At 33.8% G+C, this 25,182-nt stretch overlaps 2 pseudogenes; both read left to right on the top strand.

Moving 5' to 3' along the window:
* Positions 1–17,633, top strand: part of LOC114375352 — a 45,625-nt pseudogene extending 27,992 nt beyond the window's left edge.
* Positions 17,634–20,221: 2,588 nt separating this feature from the next.
* Positions 20,222–22,426, top strand: LOC114371531 (annotated as a pseudogene).
* Positions 22,427–25,182: the final 2,756 nt, after the last annotated feature.

The raw sequence follows: 25,182 nt of genomic DNA, 5'->3' as shown, positions 1-25,182 counted from the left end.
GCTGTTACCTTGGGTTGCCATTCCCTACTTAAGCATCTCAAAACTTTATTGATAAGATCTTCATTTGGAAATGTTTTTCCTAAAGATGCAAGATGATTAATTATGTGTGTAAACCTCTTTTGCATGTCTTGTATGGTTTCATTTGGATTCATTTTAAATAATTCATATTCATGAGTCAAAGTATTAATCCTAGATCTTTTCACATTTGTTGTTCCTTCATGGGTTACCTGTAAGGTGTCCCACATATCTTTTGCATTTTTACAATTTGATACCCTAAAGTATTCATCCATCCCTAAAGCAGATGTAATTATATTTTTGGCTTTTAAATTGTATTAAACTAATTTTCTTTCATCCTCACTCCACTGTTCCCTAGGTTTTTCTACGGTTGTATTTCCTGCCACCATAGTGGGAATGTAAGGTCCAATTTCTATGGCTTCCCAGATATTTAGATCTATAGCCTCTATAAAAATTTGCATGTGGGTTTTCCAATAATGGTAACCCACACCATTAAAAATAGGAGGCTTATTTATAGAATTCCCTTCGGGAAATAGATAGTTAGATGAGGCAATATTCTTGAAGTTTCTAAACTTTATACAAGAATGAGCCTCTGATACCCCTTGTTGTTGTGGCCTTGTGGATGGTCCACCTTGATCTCTGTTGACTATATTGCTGGCCATGTTGGAATCCAGAAAATCCTCCTACATTGAAATTGTTTCTAGGCTGATTTTCCATGTAATTGACTTCACTAGTGGGATGTTCTTCAATAGGAATACAACATCCAGATTCATGAGCTCTCCCACAGATGGTACATCCTGCAACCTGCAAAACAGAAGCATGTGAAGTATGTGCAGAATGAATTTGAGTTGGAAACTTACTTAATGTTTCAGTCAAGGTTTCCAGTTACTTAGACAGCAATTTGTTTTGTGGCAACAATGCATCATGGGAGGTTAACTCTAATAAACTCTTTTTGGTAGGAATGTGAGCTCTATCTCTCAAAATAGCAATGTCACTTGCAGCCATATTTTCAATGAGATCCATGGCTTCTTCAGGGGTCTTCAATTTGATTTTCCCACCTGCATAAGCGTCTAATAGCTTTTTGGACTACGGTCTTAACCCATCTATTAATATATTGATTTGTATCGGTTTTGAGAATCCATGAGTGGGAGTCTTTCTCAATAAACCACAAAATCTTTCCAAAGCCTCACTCAAAGATTCATCGGGAAATTGGTGAAAAGAAGAGATGGCAGCCTTGCCTTCTACAGTCTTAGACTCAGGGAAATATTTCTTCAGAAATTTCTCCACAACTTCATCCCATGTCTTAAGACTATTACCTTTGAATGAAAGAAGCCACCTCTTGGCTTCTCCCAATAAAGAAAATGAAAACAAACTCAGACGAATTGCATCTTCAGGCACTCTAGCCAACCTAATAGTATTGCATATTTCTATGTAAGCTGCTAAGTGTGCATATGGGTCTTCATTTGGTAATCCATGAAACAACTTATTCTGAATCAACGGAATCAGTGATGGTGGATAAGTGATGGTTTTTGCTTGAACTTCTGGTTGTGCAATGCTGGTGAAAAATTGTGGCACATTAGAACTTGAATAATCTTTCAAAGTAACTCTTCTTGGCTCTTCAGCCATGATGTAGTCTACAATAGGATCTAAATGAGAATGTTCTACAATAGGAAAACTATAAGATGCCTCAGAAGATTGAGGTTCTTCCTCTAGAATTGTTGCTGCCTCTAAGCCCTGCAAAAAATTTCTAATTCTCTCTTGATTACGCCTTTTACAAGTGGCATTAATCTCCAAATCAATGAGAATCAAATCACCTGCAAAAGATCTTCTTTGCATACAAGAATAGTACAGCAGTTATCCAGTTCAAAAGAACAATGATTGTACTAAAACTACTATGTTAGTCAAAAGAATAAAAAAAAATTGAAAAAGTAAAAATTAAAGCAATGCTACAACTTGAACTAAACTCTACTAATAGTTTCTATCCCCAGCAACGACGCCATAAATACTTTGCTCACTCCCCATTATAGTTACTTTTTGTGCATTTATGTCTCAAGGAAATTTCAATGGAGAGGTTTTACCAGAAAGCGCATCGGATCGTCAAGTATTTAAAATTAAAACGGATGAATTCGAGTATCGAACACAGGGAACTAATGTTAGCTTGAATTAAGTTCAGAATCGAAGCATTATTGAGAGAACATGTATAAGTGATAATTTCAAACAGAATTTAAACTAAACTATTATGCTAAAAACTATAAAATGCAAGGTAAATAAAATGACACTAGTAGGTAGATATGTTGGGTCTTTCTAACAAACAAGCTGATGCATAGAAATATATTTCTCTAATCAATCATGCTCTTGTGTTCTATGTTGTAGCCTAAACTACTAAACCTTGCTGGATCAAGTGGCCTCAGAATAATTAAGAAGGGGGGGTTGAATTAATTATGAACGTGTCTTGACTAATAAAAAATCTGTCCTTCTTAATGTTACTAGATTTAATTAGGTTTTTACTACAAAGTTAAGAAAGTAAAGAACAAAAATAGAAACTTAACCAAAAGTAAAAGCGATAATTAAAAGTACACAGTGGAAATTAAAGAGTGTAGTGAAGAAGAAGACAAACACAATATTTATACTGGTTCAGCCACAAACCATGCCTACATCCAGTCCCTAAGCAACCTGTGGTTCTTGAGATTTCTTTCAACCTTGTAAAATCCTTTACAAGCAAAGATCCACAAGGGATGTACCCTCCCTTGTTCTCTTTGAAAAACCAAGTGGACTTACCCTCCACTTGAACTGATTCACAAGAGATGTACCCTCTCTTGTTCTCAGTATAACAATCCCTAAGTAGATGTACCCTCTACTTGTACCACAAAGGATGTACCCTCCAATTTGTTGGGACAAAGAATTCTCAGGCGGTTAGTCCTTTGAATCTTTGTAAGGGGAAACAAAAGATATCTCAGGCGATTAGTCCTTTGAAATCTTTTGCTTAAGGGGAAGGGAAGAATCAAAAGAATTCTTAGGCGGTTAGTCCTTTGAATCTTTTGTAAGGGAGAAGAGAGACACAAAAGAATTCAGACGGTTAGTCCTTCTATTCTTTTGGAAAAGGGATAATAGAATGAAAAAGATGAATAGCACAAGTTTTTGAACAAAGAACTTTTCTTGGAAAAGAAAGTGTTGAACAAAAACTTTTAGAAAGATGAAGAGAAATGAATCAGAAAATTTTGTAGAAAGAGTTGAAAGATATTGAATGATGTTGAGAGAAGATTGAAAGATAGATTGTTAGATCATTTTTAAATTCATGTCATGGTCACATATTTATAATCTCTTGATGAATCAAGTCAAAGCTTGTGACTCTTGGCAATTTCTTTAAAACTAGTCACTTAAAAAGTTGCGACTTTTGAAAAAATCTTCAGAAACAAGTCACTTGAAGAATTGTGACTTTTGGAAATTTATTTTTTGAAATCAGTCACTGGTAATCAATTACCATTAAGGTGTAATCGATTACACATCAACAAATGTGACTCTTCATGTTTAAATTTTGAAAATCAAAACGTTTAGAACTCTGGTAATCGATTACGAGTATTGTGTAATCGATTACACAAGTTTAAATGATTTGAAACTGTTTAAACATAAGTTGTGACTCTTGAAATTTAAAATCTTAACATTTTAAAACACTGGTAATCGATTACTACCTTCTGGTAATTGATTACCAGAGAGTAAAACTCTTTGGTAATGATTTTGAGAAAACTTCTTGTGCTACTCAATATTTTGGAAAACTTTTTTAGTACTTATCTTGATTGAGTCTTCTATTGATTCTTGAATCTTGAATCTTGAAACTTGATTCTTGAATCTTGATTCTTTGGCATCATCAAAATAACCTAGGAAGGCATTGCTTCCACAAACCTTCGATCCCTTGTCAGGCTGAATATCCAAGCTTCGTCCACAAATCCCTCATGTAAGACTAAACCCGATTTAGACAACCCTCTTAGGTTTAGACTAACTTAAACTGAGTTTCATCCGCAGATCCCTCATGTAAGACTAGACTCAGCTCAAGTAGCTTATGGAAGTTTAGCCTAATTTAGCCTAAGCTTCATCCGTAGATCCCTCATGTAAGACTAGGCCTAAACTAAACAACATTATTGTAATAGCATAATTAAAACCAAAACTTAACCCACAGATCCCTCATGTAAGATTAAGTTTTGATCCTGCTTCAATCAAGTTCTAAGGCAATAGTACATTTTCCAATGCTAAAGTCACCTAATTGTGCACACAAATTGGTGATCAGACCAAAAGCATACAAACATTAAGCATTGAAGGAAGCATTGAACACAACAAACATAATCAATTAGATATTAGGTTTTACATCAGTTGTTCATTAGAAATCCCCAACTAGGGTGTTTAGCCAGCCATTACAAAGAAACCCTGGGTACTAACAGTAAATGAGATTAAAAACAGAGAATGATAGTTTCTTACTCAAGAAGGGGGATTCCTCCTCCTCTTCTCTGCATCTCACACCCACTCTCTACTCAATAATCTCTCTCAAATGACAAAACCTAGGCTTCAATGCACAGGCTGCTCCTCTCTTTGCTACTAGGGCTCTTTTCCCAAAATAAGCACTATGGCTGCTGCAGAATTCTGTGCCCTGGGCATTCTGTAGAAGCTTTCATAAAAGGTGTCAAAAGTTTCTAAAGGGTGTACCCTAATTCTGCATAAGACAGGCTTTAAATAGGCACTGAAATCACGACGCTGCACTTAGCACCACCCTCGAGCTTAGCGTGGGTAAGTGGATTCGGGCTTAATGCCAGTCTCGAGCTTAGCTTGACAGAAGGCACCTGCTGCGCTTAGCGCACTGATCTCATGCTTAGCGCGCGACTTTGATGCTGATGCTCTGCCAGATTCTCCTTTGCGCTAAGCGCGCTGAAGCTGTGCTTAGCGATGGATATGCGCTTAGCCCAACTGCGGAGCTTAGCCTAATTGCTACTTTTTGCAATTCAAAACTTAGCCTCTTTTTCACCTGAAAATGCACAGATTTCATCATTAAATCCAATGGAAATGTTCTAGAGACAACATTAGCCATAAAACAAGATTTATTTACACAATTTACTCCAAAATAACCATAAATTGGGGAACTATACAAGCTTTGGAAAAAGATTTCTATACAAAAGTTAGTCGTATAAAGCGACTAACAATTAACAATGCACCATTAATATGAATTACTCAAAAGGCAATTCAAAAATAAACTTCTTTAAAGCAAAAGATAAATAGCAATAAATAAAAGAAGTTTAAGACAAGAGAGAATGCAAACTCAGATTTTATACTGGTTCGGCCACCCCCTATGCCTACGTCCAGTCCCCAAGCATCTCGCTTGAGATTTCCACTATCTTGTAAAAAGCTTTTAACAAACTCTGAACCACACAGGGACACCCTTCCCTTGTGTTCAGATATCCTTACAACTTAAGAGACCCTCGGTCTCTTAAACAAATATCTTTGAATAAGAAGAAGAATTTTCTCTTTTTAAGAGAAGGATATTAAAATTGAAGGTCAATCAAGATTCCTTATTGAATTTGCAAGTGTTTTGGCCAAGGAATATTTTTGAGAGTGATAAGACAATTTGGTTTTGAGAGGATAAGACAATTTTGTTCAGAAAAACTCTAAGGAATTTCGTATCCCAAGTGATCGAGGCCGTACCCGAATCAAATAAACATTAAAAATGCAGTATCTAGGAAGTGATCCTAGGTCGTCTCCCAACGAGCAATGGTCAACCAAACATTCATAACAGATAGTAATAAAATAGTAACGAATTAGGGGGGTTGTTTGTTTTTGTAAATTAAACAACGAGCAAATTTTAATTAGAAAATATTAGAATTAAAACACGTTGTTTCCCCTTGATTCACAAGCAAGTCTCTTATCCTAGGTTACGAGAATTTATCCTTTATCAGTTCAACCACCTAATCCAACCCTAAATTAAATTACTAAGCAAAATTTAACATAAGGCTATCATTATGTGATTAAGCAACACATATACCAATTAATCATGAATGAAACTGATCATTAAGCATGAACATAAATTAAGCGCAGAGACAATTAATCAAGCACTAAGCATGCATGGATTAATAGCAACAAATATAGAGTAATTGGTGAAGAGGAGAAACTGATCAAAATTTAATAGTAATAATAAAACCTCAAAGAGAGCTGTGCTTGATCCTTTAGAGAAAACAACGTTGGAGACTTAGCATTCCATTAATCAGTAGAAACGAAAATTGTAGATTGAAGCAGAAAACGAATTTTTATTGCTACGTGAATAGTAAAAATTGGAATTGCAAAACCTAAAATTATTCTTTGTCCCTAAAACGAAAAGTGACTAAAACCAAAAGGAGAGAGAGCCTAAAACTACAACCTTGGTGTTGTTATATAGTTCTCAGCCCCAAAGCTTACAAATCTGTTTTAAGTCCAAGCCCGTAAATAAAATAAAATCTAGATAAGATAAGATAAGACAAAATCTAGATGAAATAAAATCGAGATAAGATAAGATCTAGATGGAATAATATCTAGATGAGATAAAATCTAGACAAGATAAGATTTGGTAGAATAAAATAGTCTGTTCTCTTCAAGTCCAAGCCCAATTCTGGATTCAAGCTCAATTGCTTATAGTTCTTCTGAAATTAAATTAAAAACACAAAATTAGTCCAGTAGGCCCAATTGATAAAACTGCATAATTAAATTGACAATCAAGGCTAATCAGTAATTAAAATGGTAATAAAAAGGGTTAAGAAATAGGAGAAAATGATGACACATCACCAAGTCACCTATTTATAGGCCTTTGATGGCCATTCAAAAACATCTTGAACAGTTGTGACTCTTGGGAGTTATTTTCAAAAATTCCTTACTGGTAATCGATTACATAAATTTGGTAATCGATTACACAATTAGTTTCTGAAGAGTTGTGACTCTTTAGACTTGAAATTTGAATTTTTGTGTCTAGTAATCGATTACAAAAATGTTGTAATCGATTACAGACTTTTAAAATTTAAATTCAAATTTCTAAAAGCTGATACAAACAGTTTTAAATTCTGGTAATCGATTACATACTATGTGTAATCGATGAGATTTTAAATTCAAATTCAAAATTTTCAAATTGTTTTAGAAATCAATTTAGCCACTGGTAATCGATTACATCCTCTGGTAATCGATTACCAGAGAGGAAATATCATATTTTTGAAAAGATAATTGTTCTTAAAAAACTTTTGTAAAATATTTCCTTTAGCCAAACCTGTGCAGCATCAATTAAGGAATTCTTTCTAAGATCCTAACTAAGTACATCGTTCTTCTTGCATTTCTGAATTCTTGACTTGAATCGCGCTCATCTTTGGCATCATTAAAACTTCATATCATATATGCTTCTACAAAATGAATTCAGTTTCTTACACAAGTTTAAATTAGTTTATGTATGAGTTAATTTATAGAAACAACCCTCATTTAATTTAACTTCTTTGAAAGCTTATTTTATCTTATACATAAGTTAATTTTAACATGAGGAAAAAACTTAATTCATTTTACCTTCTTATTTTCTTCTTTTACAAGTGTTTATTGAGAATATTATCCAAACAAATTTGTATCTTTACCCATTAAATCTAACTCTCATATGAATCAGGTTAAAAAAACACAATAAGCACTACAAGACTAGCAATCACTGTGTTGAAGGGTTTGATCACCATTGCAGGGTAGGTAGTATTATGTGCTATTGCTTGTTTGTTTCCAGTGGTTGAATAACTATGTTAGGAAAAGGAACTACACTACCTTCTTTGTTCTCATGATTTTCGTCTTGTTAATGGTCAGTACTCACAAGTGTATAGACTCTTCCAATTTTAGAAACAACAATAACAAGTGCTTTGGTTAGGTTAGTTGGGTTGTTTCCAACATTGTTTCTTATGTGTATAACTTTTGATTGAAGGAGGGACTGCAATTGCTATATTTATTAGGTGCTTTTTTTATAAGAGGGGAATAGAAAAAGAGTTTTAGAAGAAGCTTTATGTAGATTTTCCAAAAGGAGTTCTTGCCACCATATGTGTAAGAGGTAGTTTTCTTCTTTCACGTGGTTCTCATACGAAAGGCAATTTTCTTTCCTGTTTTTGAAACTATAAAAAATCATATACTAATACTACTATGCTTTGATATTTAAGACAAGTACGCATGCTATCAAATCAGTTTGCCAAAGTTTATACAAAAAAGTACTTGCTTGAATAACCAGTTTGCCAATGTGCTTGTCCATCAATTTCTAGCTATGTCCTTTATATTGGAATGTTCGTTGCTATTGAATCCTATTGTGTTTGTTGTTAATGAAGGGAATGAGAACCTATGACTATATTCTAGACATGAGGGAAGAGAACGAAGCCATGGGATTGGAATCATTGGATGATTCTGAATTATCTTCACATGAGAGCATTGATTTTTACTTGAAAAGCCAACACTAATGTCAAGGTTTCTATGCAAAGGAAACCAGGTAAGAATCAGATGTTGGGAATTTTTTCAATAAACCTTATAAAATACCAAATGAGCACCATAACACATTATGTTGGATTATCAAGAGGTTTTAAGGAATACCTGGATCCATAGAGAGCTTGATCAACACGCAGCAAAATCTGATAGTGGTCACGAACAATTGGTTTAATGACCTTCCTCAACCAAATCACCTTTTTTCCTTATGGAACCTTCGTTTTCTCTTCAGATGGGGAGAGGAGAAACCGTTTATTGATTTGGTGTGTTGGGGACCATAACCATGCCTTATATTTTAAACCTATTAGAGTTCTCATTATTCCCTAATGGACCAAACTAGTTTCCGCTCATTAAGCCCATATTAATTTTTCTGACAGTCTAATGGGCTCACTTAGATAGATCACTTTATATTGAACCCATTTAAATGTAAATAACTAATATAAATGTTATAATATAATATGTAGCCCATATTAATTAATTAGGAATTATAAAATTCCTAACAATCTCCCACTTGGACTTCATATTAACCTTAGACATTTATATCACAAAATTCTTTAGGCGCGCAACCATATGCTATTTACTTTTAGACTCCTTTTATACAATCTGGTCCATCTCATATAGCAACAGGAAACCACTACAGTTCTCATCACAATTTAGCTTGACTAAGCCACAATAATCACCGTTGTTACTCATACTCGATGACATAGATCAAATATGGTTAAGCGGCATGGAAATTATATACAATATGATCTTAATCATGTCTATTTCCAACTAGTCCAAACTTTATTCTTTATAGAGATCAATCCAAAATGTAATACAAATATTGGACAAAACAAACTTATAATGAAATGATAAACTTCAACTTTATTTCTGCAGGAAATTTAAATAACAAAATGTTTGCAAACCGTAAGATATAGAACATGAGTAAGACTCCCACTAAACTAAGGTACTGTCAGGAATTATACCCATATGAGCAGTGTGCTCGTGAAAAAACTTTAGTGTCATACCTTTAGTAAGTGGATCAACTAGCATGGAATGAGTTCCTATGTGTTCTATACAAATATGTATTTTCTAAATTCTTTATTTAATAACCAAATACTTTATGTCAACCAAAAAAACTACTTTTACTTAGTTGAATCCTTAACATGACTGCTAAGATATTGTCTCAATAAACACCTGATGGCTACTTAATGTTGGCGACAACAGGCAAGCCAGTTACAATAATTTAGCAATCATAAATTCTAGTATAATGTCTCATAGCAAAATATTAACTCCACCAACATGGTCAAATGTGAATCCTTATGTGAAGTGATTGCTATTAAGACATTTTGAAATAATCGAAGTCATAATACCCAATGATCTCTAAACTTTTAAACTTTCGATATGAAAACATGTAGTTCCTTGTTCTCTTCAATTAATGCATAATGCAGTTTACTACTTTCTAGTGTTGCATATCAAGATTACTCATATATCACCTTAGGACTCCCACAAAAAAAAATCAAACTCTAAATTTTATACATGCAAATTTGGGATTCACATAATATGAGTAATTTAAACCATAGTAGTAACAACAATTAAAGAAGAGAACAATAAACATGTAATGCATAAATAATCTTCATGGTAAATTTCAAGATCCAAACAAGATACCTAGTGCACCATGAATCCTCAATCTTTGGATTGAAAAAGACTAACTACAAGTGGTACTCTCAACGCATTAATCAAACATTGGTGATAAGTCCTATCAAACAAAGGTTGTCTTTGGACACTTAATTGCTCACATAAAAAACTTATATGATGATTATTTCGGTCAAATAATAATTATCTTTGAACATTTCATTATTCACATGGAAAATCACACTATTTATAATCACCACACGTTTACCATTACAAGCATGTAATTATTTTGTCAAAATGTGTCTTCCTTTGGGCCGAGCACGCTTCACATGAATAATTTCATGCAACATCCATGTAAATTCAATCAAATTAACTTACACAACAAAGGTTACTTTGACAACATGTTTCAATCAATTTAATTAAAAAATACAAGACAATTTAATATAACAAATGAGAGGTCTTAAAATTACACACATTTTCTTAAAATTACACAATTTAACCAAAAGAATCCTTTGAAGATACTGGAGAAAAGGATTCTTTATAGTCAATGCCTTCCTTCTGAGTAAAGTCTTTAGCAACTAGACAAGCCTTATATCTCTCGATATTACCCTTTGAATCCTTCTTGGTTTTAAATATTCATTTACAACCAATAGGTTTCACTCCTTCAGGCAACTCGACTAGATCCCAAACTTCATTATCATTCATAGACTTCATCCCATCCTTCATGGTGTCAATCCAATTTTAAGAGTTAGAACTATGCATAGCTTGACAGAAGTTGATTGGATCATCCTTTGTTAAACCAACACCATCCTCATGTTCTTGGAGAAATATAATATAATCATTTGAGATTGCACTTCTCCTCTCTCTAATGGACCTCCTTAATGCCATTTCTTGATGTTGTTGAGGTTGTTCTAAAGGTATTTGAGGGAGAACCTCATTGTTGTCTTGTTCTGGAACAATGTCAATAGTTTGAACATTGTCTTCTATTACTGGAGTTGTGTCTTGAACAGTAATAGGTACGAGGACTTGATCACTATAAATAACAGGTTCTTCCTCAAAGATAACATTTCTTATGTTCTCTTCCTTCCCAACTCAACTTCCTCAAGAAATCTCGCATTTCCCGTCTCGAAAAAGGATTTTAAGGTGGGATTGTAAAATTTATAGCCCTAAAAGCGTTCAGCATAGCCAACAAAATACAACTAATTTTTCTTGAGTCCAGCTTTCTTTCATGTGGCCTATATGGACGTGCCTCAGCTGGACAACCCCAAATGTGCAAATGTTTAATGCTTGGCCTTTTACCAGTCCAAAGTTCATAAGGGGTTTTGTTAACTGCTTTACTTGGCACCCTATTAAGGACGTAAAGTGCGGTCTTTAAGGCTTCTCCCCACAGTGACTCTGGCAAAGAAGAATGATTAATCATACTTCTCACTATATCCTTAAGAGTTCGGTTTCTTCATTCTGCTACACCATTCATGCTGGGTTTGCCCGGCATAGTGTATTGTGGAACAATTCCACACTCTTTTAGGAAAAGCGCAAAAGGTCCTGGACATTGTTCTCCCGATCCATCATATCTACCATAGTACTCACCACCACTGTCAGATTTGACAGCCTTAATTTTATTTCCAAGTTGAAGTTCAACCTCAGCCTTGAAAGTCTTGAAAACGTCTAGGGATTGGAATTTCTCATGTATCAAATACAGGTAACCGTATCTAGAGTAGTCATCTATGAACGTAATGAAATATTGTTGTCCATTCTAAGAAGTTGTAGGAAAAGGACCACAAATGTTTGTATGCACTAGTTCTAAGACGTCTTTAGCTCTTTTGGTACCTAATTTCCTTATGTTTGTTTATTTTCCCTTTATGCATTCAATACAGACCTCAAAGTCTGATAAATCCAAAGGGTCAAAAATTTCATCCAACACAAGTCTCTGAATTCTTTGTTTAGAGATATGGCCTAAACGCTTATGCCATAAGGTGGCTGAATTCTCATTGAATTTTCGTTGTGTACCATGTGAACTTATTTGCAGTATTTCATTATAGGAGCTAACAACATCAAGCATGTAAAGATTATCAATTAAAGAACCAGAACCAACCATATTTGAATTTTGGTAGAGACTAACTTTATTATTTCCAAATGAACAAGAAAATATAAATTTGTCCAAACTAGAAATAGAAATCAAATTGCGTCTAAAAGATGGTACAACAAAAGTCTCAAATAAATCCAAATAAAATCCAGTCTCAAATAAGATGAACAAGAAAATCTAAATTTCTCCTCCTCTTGCACACAGTGGGATATAAGCTCATTGAGGGACCATTTGTCCTTCTGAGTGTTATAGCTCACTTTGAATTTCCCAAAGTGTGCAAGAAGCGAGATCAAAACCAAGTGCACGAGCAGGTCTTCACCAAGCTCTAACTTAAGTGACTTGAGTTTTGATGTGAGATTGGACTTCTCCATAATGTACTCCCTTATGCTCCCTTTGCCTTTATACTTAATGGAGATGAGTTTAGCCAAAAGGTTATTTGTCTCCACCTTTTCATTTTTGGCAAAGTATTGCTCATTTTCCTCAAGCAATTTCTTTGCACTTTGACCCTCAGAATAGAGCACTTCATGATCATAAGGCACATTCGGTTGGACCGATCTCACTTCTCAATTTTTACCTCATTAGAGGTTTCCAGAGTGGAAATGGATCGTTCCGTCCTCAGTGCCAAGTCCAAATCCATACAGTCAAGAACAATTACTATGGCTTCCTTCCAGACCTTAAAATTTGTCCCATTCAGCATTGGGATAGAATTCGCTTGGACAATAACATTTGCAACATTGGTAATATTAACTAAACAGAGAACAAAAATAATAACATGTTCACAAATAATCAAGCAAGTCATATAAAGTATATATATAACAAGACATGCAAATATTTCCCATAACAGATCCATTACAAGATATCCAACACAACATTAATTCTAGTCTTTGGGCAGAGAAACTAATTTGTAATTGGTACTCTCAATGCAATGACCAAATATTGACAATTAGTTCTATCAAATAATAGCCTCTCTTGGTACCAACTATTATTCACAAAAAAAACTTTATAATTGTCACATATTTATCATCGCAGGTATGTTATTATTTGGCCAAATTTTGTCTTCCTTTGGGCCAATCACAATTTGCATAAATAATTTCATACTAACATCCATGCAATTTAATTAAATTAATTTACGCAATAGAGGTTACTTTGACAACATAATGGTTCAATCAATTTAATTAAAATCAAGGACACGTAAATAAATGAAAATGATCCGTAATGGTTAAATTTGCACCCAATTATGATAGCAGTAAATGTTTGAAAACAACATCATGGTAAACTAATTACGCATCCGAAACAAACATACCACGGTACTATCACAAATTTATACTAACCACATGAATAACATAAATTATTTGCCTATCACCGATTCATTAAGAAAACAGTTGGCAAATAAACAATAAATTATTCATATAAGAATTGACTTATTACTGATTCATATAAACAAAAAAATATATATTTATGAAATTGTGTCTCGTACTAAATTCCAACACTAGATACGTAGAACATTTATCCCAAATAGAATAATATGCCAGCAAACGTGACACAAACAAAAAAAATTATACAACCATGTAAATCAAATGCAGAAGCCTTTTATTAATTCTAAAGAGGAGAAAAACTTTATGGTCATAACACATAAATTTAGGGGTTTTACAATTTTATTGATCAAAAATAGTTTCTCCCCAAAATATAATTAGGGTTCATATAATTAAAAGGATCGAGATATAATACATATCAAACGGAGCTTTAAATCTCAATAATCTAATAGCAATGGTGGCTCTGATACCACTTGTTGGGAATTTTTTCAATAAATCTTATAAAATACCAAATGAGCATCATAACACATTACGTCAGATTATCAAGAGGTTTTAAGGAATATCTAGATCCATAAAGAGTTTTATCAACACGCAGCGGAATCTGACAGTGGTCACGAACAATTGGTTTAATGACCTTCCTCAACCAAATCATCTTCTTCCTTATGGGACCTTCGTTTTCTCTTCAGATGGGGAGAGAAGAAACTGTTTATTGATTTGGTGTGTTGGGGACCATAATCATGCCTCATGTTTTAAACCTATTAGGGTTCTCATTATCCCCTAATGGGCCAAACTGATTTATGCTCATTAACTCCATGTCAATTTTTCTGGCAGTCTAATGGGCTCACTTAAATAGATCACTTTATATAGAACTCATTTAAATGTAAATAACTAATATAAATGTTATAATATAATATGCAGCCCATATTAATTAATTAAGAATTATAAAATTCCTAACATCAAATAAATTGCTTGCCTCATTTTATGTTGTGCTTCTGATTCAAAACTAACAGGGCAGTTTGTTTTGAGCTTCAAAGCTCACCTAGGTTGTCTATCAGGATTGAAGGAGAAATTGAACCTTCACCCTTGATCAAGACAAAGAAGTTCCATGTAAGCATTATCCCATGGAAACTCATAAAGTTGACCATAGAGCAGGCCCTACTAGCAGCTCAGAAGGCCAAGGAAAAGATTGAGAGAAAAGCCAATGGGGGAGCATAATTCATTAAAACCTCTTCCATTGGAAACAAAATGCGGACCATTGATGAGTCCAAATAAAAATATGGACACTAAGGATTTTGGCTCAACATCTTTTATAGCAAAAGACAAAGATCTTTCTGTAGACTCTTTTAGTCTCATGTCGAATGAGATGCAAGAGAACATTTTCCTTGTATCATTTTCTAGTCGACTGGCCTCATAGGTTTGTCCCTTTGAGCTCTAAAGATGTACTTTAATTTTGATGTCTCGCTGTTATTTTTTTAATCTTGAATCCTCATATTGAAAGTTTGAAACCACTATTTATGAGGCTTGTCCCTTTGAGCTCTAAAGATGTACTTTAATTTTGATGTCTCGCTGTTATTTTTTTAATCTTGAATCCTCATATTGAATGTTTGAAGCCACTATTTGAATGGTAATTAATAATTTCATGACTTGATCTGTTTCCTGCAATTTCATTCATCTTTATTTTGTTACTTATTTACTTTGGTTCATTCTTTTTGCTTCTCTTGTCTACGAAATTGTTTTAAAATATGTGTCAACAATGGAGACAAATCATAACCATAATACTGAAGCTTTGGAAATCACAAGTAGGTGGCCCGACAAAGACAAGGTGGTCCGAAACAATGAAAGTGTCTTCCGAAATTGGCCTTTAATGCCATATATCATTGTTTATTGTCTTTTTTCACTTCATGACAATGCTTATTAAGAGGTATTATTCCTACTTAAAGATGTTGCTATTTAAAGGTCGTTTATTTTGAGAAAATATTTTGTTTTTATTTTTATTTTTCTTGTTAATTATGAATTTTTCACTTTTTTAATTTATTTTTATTTGCAAAGATCTTTACAAAAAATAGAGAATATAAAAAAATTTTATAGTGTTTACAGGATAAATTAATCTTTAAAACAGGGAATAGATTTAATGTGAAAATCAAAATAGAAAATAAAAACAAAAAAATATTTTTCAAAGTAAATATTTCATAACTTTCTCTCTTTCTTTTTGCTAAACGTCCAAATGTGCTTCCATATTATCTTATCCTACAAGGATTAAGAGTGTTTGGTATTCTTTTGTATTATTCCATTTACGCTTTAGGTTGGGGACTTATATATTGACAATCTTATATTACAAGAATTATATAATTTTGTTAGTTTACATAAATCTTGGCCTTATTTCATCTATGCAGGAGTTGAAACGTTAGGCACAGGCACATAAGATTTAATTGTTATTTCAAGTGCTTCTTGGATTCAATTTTTAAATTCTTCACCTTTTTGTTACTAAGGTTTAAATGGTTCATTGCAGTGTCACAAAGCAAAAACTTTGGTCCCTGAATCTAGTAGTCAGCCGACACAAACTGGAGAAGCAGTGGTTGGTATCAAGGTTTGTTCTTCATTCCCATTTTTTGAAATGATGACCAAAAGTTTCTATATTGTTTGTGTTGTTTTCTTAGTGAATTTACGTTGAAGTGGGTCTTCATTCATCGGAAAGATATATTTCTATTGTATTTTAAATATACTTTTGGTTATACTTATAATCTCCATTTATTTTTATAAGTAGTATTTTTAGTAATATTTTTAATATGGTGAATCTGAATAAACATTCTATAAGATATGTGATATCTAAGCTGAAATAAAGATAACAAAGAAAACAGTGGTATGATTTAATATGCCTAGCAAATGCAACTTGTGATACATGATATTGTAGTATGTTTTTGTTTAATAGTTTTATTATTATTATTTTAACATTTACAAAATTTGTGATGTGAAATGAATGATTATAAGAATATATGAAATTAGAATAACACTGTATTATACTTAAATTTATTGTTTTAATTTTTTTTAAAAGACATTTTAAGATGGTCTCTCAAAATACTCAATTTTTAAAATTTTTTTTATTAAAAAAGATATTATAAGACGGTTCTGTGAAAAATCATCTTAGAATGTCTAATTTCTAAGACGGTTTTTGAAGAAACAATCATAGAATCATCAATTTTTTTTTAAAAAAATACATTTTAAGATGATTTTTCCATTTTAGAAAGTAAATTTTCTAAAATGGTTTTTGGGTAAGCCATTTAAATTTTTTTAATTTTTTTAATTTTTTTCAAAAAAAATTCTAAGACGGATTTTGGACAAAATCCTCTTAAAAATTGTATCATTCTAAGACACTTTGAAAATGATCATGAAAAGTCTTAACTTTTTATGATGATGACTTTAACGACGGTTAAAAACCGTCATAAAAAATCCCTCAGAATTATCGTAAAAAACACTTTTTTTAGTAATGTAAAAAAACTAACCTCATTATTCCTAAATAGTGCACCAACAGTAAGTAATCCTACTTCATTCTATCACCATTATTATTATGCACACCACCACCGCACTCCACACAAAACAAACTAAATAATTTCCACTTATCACTTAGTGTTTGTAAAAGAATAGTATATTTGTACAGTAGATAGTAGAGTACTAACAAGTGAAATTTCAGAGACGAGAGAGTCTTGGTCGTGTGAATCAAATGCAAAGGAGCATCAATCAACGCTCACGGGCACAGAGGAGAAGAGGCTCAAGTTTGATTCAAGAGTGACAACCACAAAGTTGGAGTTGCTATCGCATGCTCTTAGCCCCACTCCCCATGAGCTTCGTTCATAAAACCTAAATCTGCCATTGTTGAACTACTAACTTACACATTGTCGAACTACTTCGTCCTATGAGATCTTGATGAGGTTGGGGTTGGAGGACAAGTTGGCGTCCGTGAAGGAGAGGGAGGAGGAGGTTTTGCGGTGGCGGTCAAAGCGGGTTTAGATCTGGGAGGGGCAGGTTTGGGTCTTGGTGGAGTTGCGGTGGTGCTGGCAGAGGAGGATGGCAGCAACAAGAAAGAGGATGACCATGAAGAAGCTGTTAATAGTAGCAACTGAACGAGTAGGGATTGAGGGTTGAGTGAGAGAGTGACTGAGTGAGCATAAGAATGAGGTTCTAAAAAACCGATGTTGTATTTTGAGGTTAACATCAATTTTTATTACAATTGATGTAAATCTTTAAATACAATATCAGTTTTTAGAAAATTGATGTTAACTATCTTTATTTATTTATGAGTATATCAGTGTGTTTTTTTAATATCGGTTTTAATAAAATTGATGTTAAAATGATGATGTTTAAAACACCTTTTTTCTAATAGTCAATTACACTCAATTATATATTTTTTTAAAAAAATCTTAATAATTCTCTAACAAATACTCAATTACAAAAATTTTAACACAACCAAATAAATTTTCGACATAAATGAAAAGAAATTTTGGAGCAGGCTTTTAGGATTAATTTGGTTTGGGTTGGCCTTGGTTAGTAGTTGTGGGTCAACCCATGAACCCCGTCATCCAAACCCACACAGCTTGTGAATTATGTTGGACGAACCCAAAATCTTGCATAGTCATGGATTTTATAAAAAAAATGGTTTGTCGCTTGCGCGAACCACAGGTCCTGTAATCCGATCCATGGACCCAAACCTGTTTACCCACCCCTATTTAAAATTACCGACTAAAATAGTGAATTAAAAAAATAGGAGAACTAATTTGGTGAAATTATAGGTAAAATAGGGGGACATATTTTGCAATTAAGCCTTAAATTAAAGTAAATTTGGGATTTTAGTGAATGCATATATTACGCATTGCAGCTTATTGGGCCTTGTTCAATGCACATGTTGTACTAAAATCAAATTGGGTCTTCATCAATGTATAAGTTTTACTTATGTCATATATTTAAACTTATTGAATAATTGGTGTTACACTTATACCTTATATTTAATTTTGAATTACTTAATTTTATAAATTTTGATAATCATATATTTTCAAAATATAAAGGGTATTTATTATCATTTTTAAATATTTATTTTGTAAAAAACACAAATTAAAAGACTAATGATAAGTATGACTTATTTATCTTAATCAAATAATGTAAATATTATATTCTTAATTGAAAAATATTACTAATATACTAATTTCAATATTTTCTAGTACAAAATATATTTAAGTGCATTATATATTTATTACAATTTATCATAAATAAAAATTTTGTTACTTCACTTATAAAGAAAAAAAGTTATTTCAGTCGATAATTCGGTCGCTAATCTAAAAACTTTAATATCATCAGCGACCGAATTATTTTCAGTCGCTATAATCTTCATATAGCTACCGAAATTGCTTCGGTTACTATCTTCAACTACATATCGGTCGCTATTTCGGTGGCTAAAGTACTCTTGGTTTTTTACATATGCAGCCACCGAAGTATTTAACAACCATTCATTTCGGTCGCTAATTCAGTTGTTGACATAGGTTACACATCATGATCAATTTTGGTCGCTAATTTCGGTTGCTAAATTGTATTTTTCTAGTAGTGGGGGATTGTTGTAATTTTGTGTTTTTCAAAACATCTATTTATTGTTTATTGACTTGGAGTATTTTTCAATATAATGACATTTTTGTCATACATTTTTACTATTTTAATTAGTCATAAATTGGTTTTAATATCTCATTTAAACATAATAATTACTCATTATTTTAATTAATTACTTTTATTACACAGTATTATTATATGACCATTTTCTAACTTAAATGGAATGCTCTCCATATTGGTTTTATATCCTTAAAAAAAAATACCATCTCAATTATTCTTTATTTGGGTTTTTAGTTCTGATAACTCAATTAATTCAGAATGAGTATGTGAAATTTTGGGAGATTTATACTTTAAGCGGATAAATCCTTAGAGACAATGTCTCTAATACAAGTCTCGGACTATGGTGTGGAATCCTATGAGTCAGAAATTAGGTTGAGATTCATGTTCAACAAAATTTATGTGATCGTGAGTTCGAAATTTGTGATTTAACCTGCCTATAACAACGTAACGTATAAGCAATTATTGGACACTTCAAGAGTTACGCGCATCTGTGTGTCCAACACGTGTTAAAAACATGTTATATTATTACTTTGAGATTAAGGAAAACAACTGCTCCTTAAATTATATGCCAAAACGAATTAATTAACTTGTACTGTGTACTTTTAGTTTTCTCTTTCATTTCGTCACTTCTTTTGTTCTGTTATTCTTTTCCATTTTTGCTTATGTATATTCACAATGCAATTTCCTTTACAATACAGAATGTTGTACTGTTGCCTCTCTTAAATCAACCTCATAATGCAATTTTGTTACATATGTTAGAACTTAGAAAAAGAATCTATTTATATAATTGATTTATATTTTAATTATATTATATATGTATATAAATAAAGATTAATGTGTTAAAAAGAAATATTATAAAGTGTTATAAAATATAATATATAAATAATCCGTTAGAAAATCGTTACCCTCTATGATAACTACAGTTACGTTAGAAAATAATATACACCGAGTAAAGTTTCGTACAGCATTCATTCGTTCATCACATCACCGCTTATTTCTCGTGAAGCCAAACACTTTCAAGTTTCTCTCTCTGCAAACGAGACATAGTAAACCACCGGCACCGGGTCCGAAAATCCTGTACTAAAGCCAACGTTGTATGTACTATGCTTTAGTTTCCTCTTCCAATCGTCACTTCTTCGCTTCTATTGCTTTCTTCACCTCTGCTACAAAACATGCATATTTCGTGTTCATAATATAACCACCTTTTGTTTGTTTCACGCTTCTTGTTTTGCCATTCCTTCGAGTGTGCGTTTGACTTTTTACCCCAAAAGCGTTTCGGGCACATTGTGTCACATGCACTTGAGGTCATCTCAAAAGGGTGCTTCTTTATCCCTGAAAATGTTGATCGGTGATGTGGCGTTACTCAGTTATATGGTGAAAGCTTTCAAAATCAAAGGTTTTCCCTTGAAGCACTAAATCTTCATTTGAGGGTGTGTTGCAAACAGTACCTTTCTTGGTTCCATAAACTTCATTCTTCCCAGAAGAGCTTTTGATAGTGTGTTCAGTGATGAGAATTTTGTGCTTGTTGCATTTTCTTTTAACTTGGTATCTGCCAAATTCTCTGCTTGTGGGTTCTGAGTTGCAGGAACATACTATACTGCTTGCCATCAACAAGGAGCTTAGAGTCCCTGGATGGAATGCAAACAACTCAGCTTACTGCTACTGGAAAGGTGTCACCTGTGGCCATCATCACTCACTGGTGGAGAAGCTCATTCTTTCTCATCAGAATCTTGGAGGTAATGTAAGTTCAATTTCCATACTCAAATCTTTGAAGTGGCTTGACCTTTCAAATAATGATTTTCATGGGGTGATTCCACCTGCTTTTGGGAATTTATTTTATCTTGAATATCTAGACTTGTCTTTAAACAAGTTTGAAGGTTCAATTCCTCCAGAATTGGGTGCTCTCAGGAGCCTCAAAACAGTGAACCTTTCCAATAACTTGCTAGTGGGAGAGATACCAAACGAACTTCAGGGAATTGAGAGTTTACAGGATTTTCAAATTTTCAACAATCACTTGAGTGGTCTGATACCATCTTGGGTGGGGAATTGGACCAATCTGAGAGTTTTTGCTGCTTATGAGAATAATTTCAATGGAAGGATTCCAGGTACACTTGGATTCATTTCTGAGCTTAAAATACTTAATCTGCATTCAAACAACCTTGAAGGCCCTATACCAGGAAGCATTTTTACTTCAGGGAAGCTAGAAGTTCTGATCCTCACTCAGAACAATTTAAGTGGTAACCTTCCTGTTGAAATTGGGAATTGTCAAACCCTTTCCAGTGTTAGAATTGGCAACAATAATGTAGAAGGTAATATTCCTAAGAGTGTTGGAAATCTTTCAAGCCTTGTCTACTTTGAAGCTAACCACAATTATCTTTATGGTGAGCTGGTATCAGAGTTTTCTTTGTGTTCAAATCTCCTGTTTTTGAACTTGGCTTCAAATGGATTCACTGGAAAAATTCCGCCAGAATTTGGACAGCTTATGAATCTGCAGGTGTTAATGCTCTCTGGAAATCACCTTTTTGGTGATATTCCAGAATCAATTCTGCAGTGCAAGAATCTTAGCATGCTTGACTTAAGCAATAACAGGTTCAATGGAACAATACCAAATGAAATCTGCAACATCTCTCAATTGCAGAACTTGCTGTTGGGTCAGAATTCCATAAGAGGAGTGATGCCTCATGAATTTGGAAGGTGTAGAAAGCTTCGTGAATTGCAATTGGGAAGTAACCATTTGAATGGAACTATTCCTTCTGAGATTGGTTACTTGTATAACTTGGAGATAGCTTTAAATTTGAGCTATAACCATCTTCATGGACCATTGCCCCTCAATTAGCAAGACTAATCAAACTTGGTTCTCTGGATGTTTCCAACAATCATCTCTCGGGTAATATCCCAGATGCACTTAACAGGATGTCAAGCTTGATTCACGTTAATTTGTCAAATAATCAGCTCTGTGGTCCATTGCCACAGTTTGGATCATTCCAGAAGAATCCTTCAAGTTATTTAGGCAACCAAGGGCTTTGTGGGGAGCCATTGAACACTACATTGTAAGATCATCCTGGTGATTATGAGCCTACAAAAGATCAATACCACCATGATATTGTTTATGAAACCATAGTAACTATATTTGTAGCTTGTTTTGCAGGTTTTATAGCACTAATTGTTTTTCTCGTTATCAAGGGGCCAACCACCTTAAGAACTATTGGACTAAGAAGCACTCCAAATTGAGTGAATCACCAAAGAGAGAACAACCACCAAAATTGAGGACCTTTTTGTAATTTTGTAATTGACAATTTACTTACTTTCATTGCTTTCAAATTTTGTAACAAAAAGACCTTTCGTTGGAAGTAAGTTGGGAGCCTCCAATAGGTCACCCTACTTCCATTTGTGTGTAATAATTTTAGGCAATTTTTTCTTAGGATAGTGGGTGTTTTGTTGGAAACCTTAAATGTGGTCATCCAAACACTCTTAAGGATTCGCCTAGTTTACATTTCTTGCTTACTTTCATAGCTTATTTCCTTTACCTTCCATTATCAAACCGCCTAGATAGCTTGCCTTTTACCAATTAGTTTTTTACCTTATCTTTCACACCTCTTTTAGTGTTTATTTTGGCTAGTTTCAACCATAGTTTCTTTTACCTTTTGTTTTCAAACCTCCAACAAGAAAGTACCACAACATAGGAACCAACATGAGTCACCATTCATCTAGCGTTAATGGCGAGGGTACTAGTCATAAAAACCCTTTCTCTAGAATCTTAGATGAGTTGAGTTCCCTCAAGTTATGGAAAGAAAAATAAGAGATAAAAGAAAAAGGAAAAAAAAAGAGTGGAAGAAATAAGTCAAGATGAAAGAAAGAAAATAAGAGAGGAAGAAAGAAGAAAAATAATGAAAGAAATGAAAAGAGAAAAACATGTCTCCTATAGTAGTCATAACTTTTGCAAGAGCCTAAGTGAAGAACTTCGTGACTATTACGAAGGAATGCATAGGTCACATCTTAGACCTCACTCCCATAGAAGAGAAAAGGAAAGAAAGCCTCCAGAGGCTAACATTAACCTCCCATACTTCAATGGGAAGGACAATGAAGAGGCTAACTTAGTTTTGGAAATAAGGGTAGAGCAAAAACTTAAAAAGAAGTCTACGTCAAAATCTTATGGCTCTCACTCTTATCCAAAGAAATACCAAGGTCAAGGCATCTTAGGGGAGACACCTTCTAAGCCCAAAGATGGTAAGGGGAATACAATAGAAAAGCAAGCCCTTAAGGCTAGTATGCAAGAGAAGACTAGCTCTATAAAGTGCTTTAAATGTCTTGGAAGAGGACACATTATTTCTCAATGCCCCGCCACAAAAATCATGATTATGAGGGGCCAAGACATTTATAGTAGTCAAGATGAGGCTACTACTTCACCTTCCTAGTGCGAAAGTGAAGAGGTAAAAGGGGAAGAATCTAGTGAAGAAATCTACCCCCAAGAAGAAGGAAAACCATTAGTGGTTAAAGAGAAGTGTAAGGAGGTAAGTGACTCCTCCAAGAGGTTAGCTAAGAAGGAAACTCATTTTACAATAAAGACAAACATTAAAGAAACTTCCCCTCTTAGACAACCTCCACATTTTCTCTTTTGTAAAAAGAAACTTGCTAGCATTTCCACACCTCTTGGGCTTGAGGTTATTCCTCAAGTAAAGAAGTTGTTGGATGAGGGTTTGGTTCGTAAGAGCTTAAATCCTTGTGCTTTGTTTGTGCCCAAAATGGGTATTATTAGGCACCAAATCCCTAAAATAAGTGATATGATGAATGTGTCGAGTGTTGCAATCCTCTTTTGTAAAATCACTCATGCACCCAACATCGTCATAATTCGTGTACATAGGGACTCATTAGGTAGGTTTGTTCTTATTTTTGGTTTTAATACAAACCTAGGTGCTCATATAGGATACCTTAGGTTTGTCGAACTTTTTTGTAGGAATAATCAACACCAAAATACAGAAAAAAGGTACATTTTCTTGCATTACTTTTTTTATTTTTTTAAATAGTGATCAAGGGGTTCCCACGGACCATAAGAGAATAAAGGTGATTCCTGAGTGGCCCACTCCACCAAGTATAAGAAAAATTTGGGGCTTCCATGTCTTAACAAACCTTTACAAAAGATTTGACCCATATTTTTCTATACTTGTAGCACCAATCATTGACTTGGTGAGGAACCATGTTCCTTCATGGCAAGATGCCCAGGAAATGGGTTTTCAGACCTTACCTTACTTCAACATACCAAATACCACTAATACATATGTTTTTGTTTTTCTTACAGGTGTCGAGGGAAGGAGCCTAGAGTATGAAGAACCTCGGGATTTGAGGTCAAATCCTTTCCAAGGTGGAGGGAAAACCAGATGCTGCGAACCTGACTAGGAGCGGATTGTTTGATACAGGCTACGGAGATTTGGATGACGCCACTTCCAGTGACGGAAGATAAGTCAAGGTAGACACCACTTCCAGTGAAGGAAGATAAGTCAGGGTAGAAGCCACTTTCGGTGAAGGAAGATAAGTCCGGGTAGACGCCATAAGGATTACCTTGATAAGTCTGATAATTGGTTCAACAAGGAACCCGGAGAGAAACTTTCACCAAATTTTATCAAAATGCCAAAAGTTTTTTTATATTCAAAACAAAAACCAATACTTATAGTGTAGCTGAACAAAAAGATAAAAATAGACATGGGCCTTCTAAACAGTTTGGGCCAAAATTACAATAAATAAAAATTATAACTAAAAAACATATTTAACTTGGGCTTTCAAATTAATCTGGGCCTTCATCCTTCTCTACTTGGGCCTTCATCCTTCTCCACTCGGGGGCTTTGTCCTTCTCCACTTGGGCCTTCGCCCTTCTCCACTTGGGCCTTTAGCCTGTATTTTGCCAGTTTCAGGATTCTCATCATTCCTTCCTTCTTGGAAAACATTTGCCCTCAGATGTCCAAGATCATCACCGGGTTCAAGTACCACTTCCTTCCTTTTCTTGTTAGCTTGCTTGGCATAACT

Source organism: Glycine soja, chromosome 2, assembly GCF_004193775.1.
Source record: "Glycine soja cultivar W05 chromosome 2, ASM419377v2, whole genome shotgun sequence".
NCBI lineage: Eukaryota > Viridiplantae > Streptophyta > Magnoliopsida > Fabales > Fabaceae > Glycine > Glycine soja.
The sequence above is the reverse complement of the archived record's forward strand: the minus strand, read 5'-3'. Positions and strand labels throughout refer to the sequence as shown.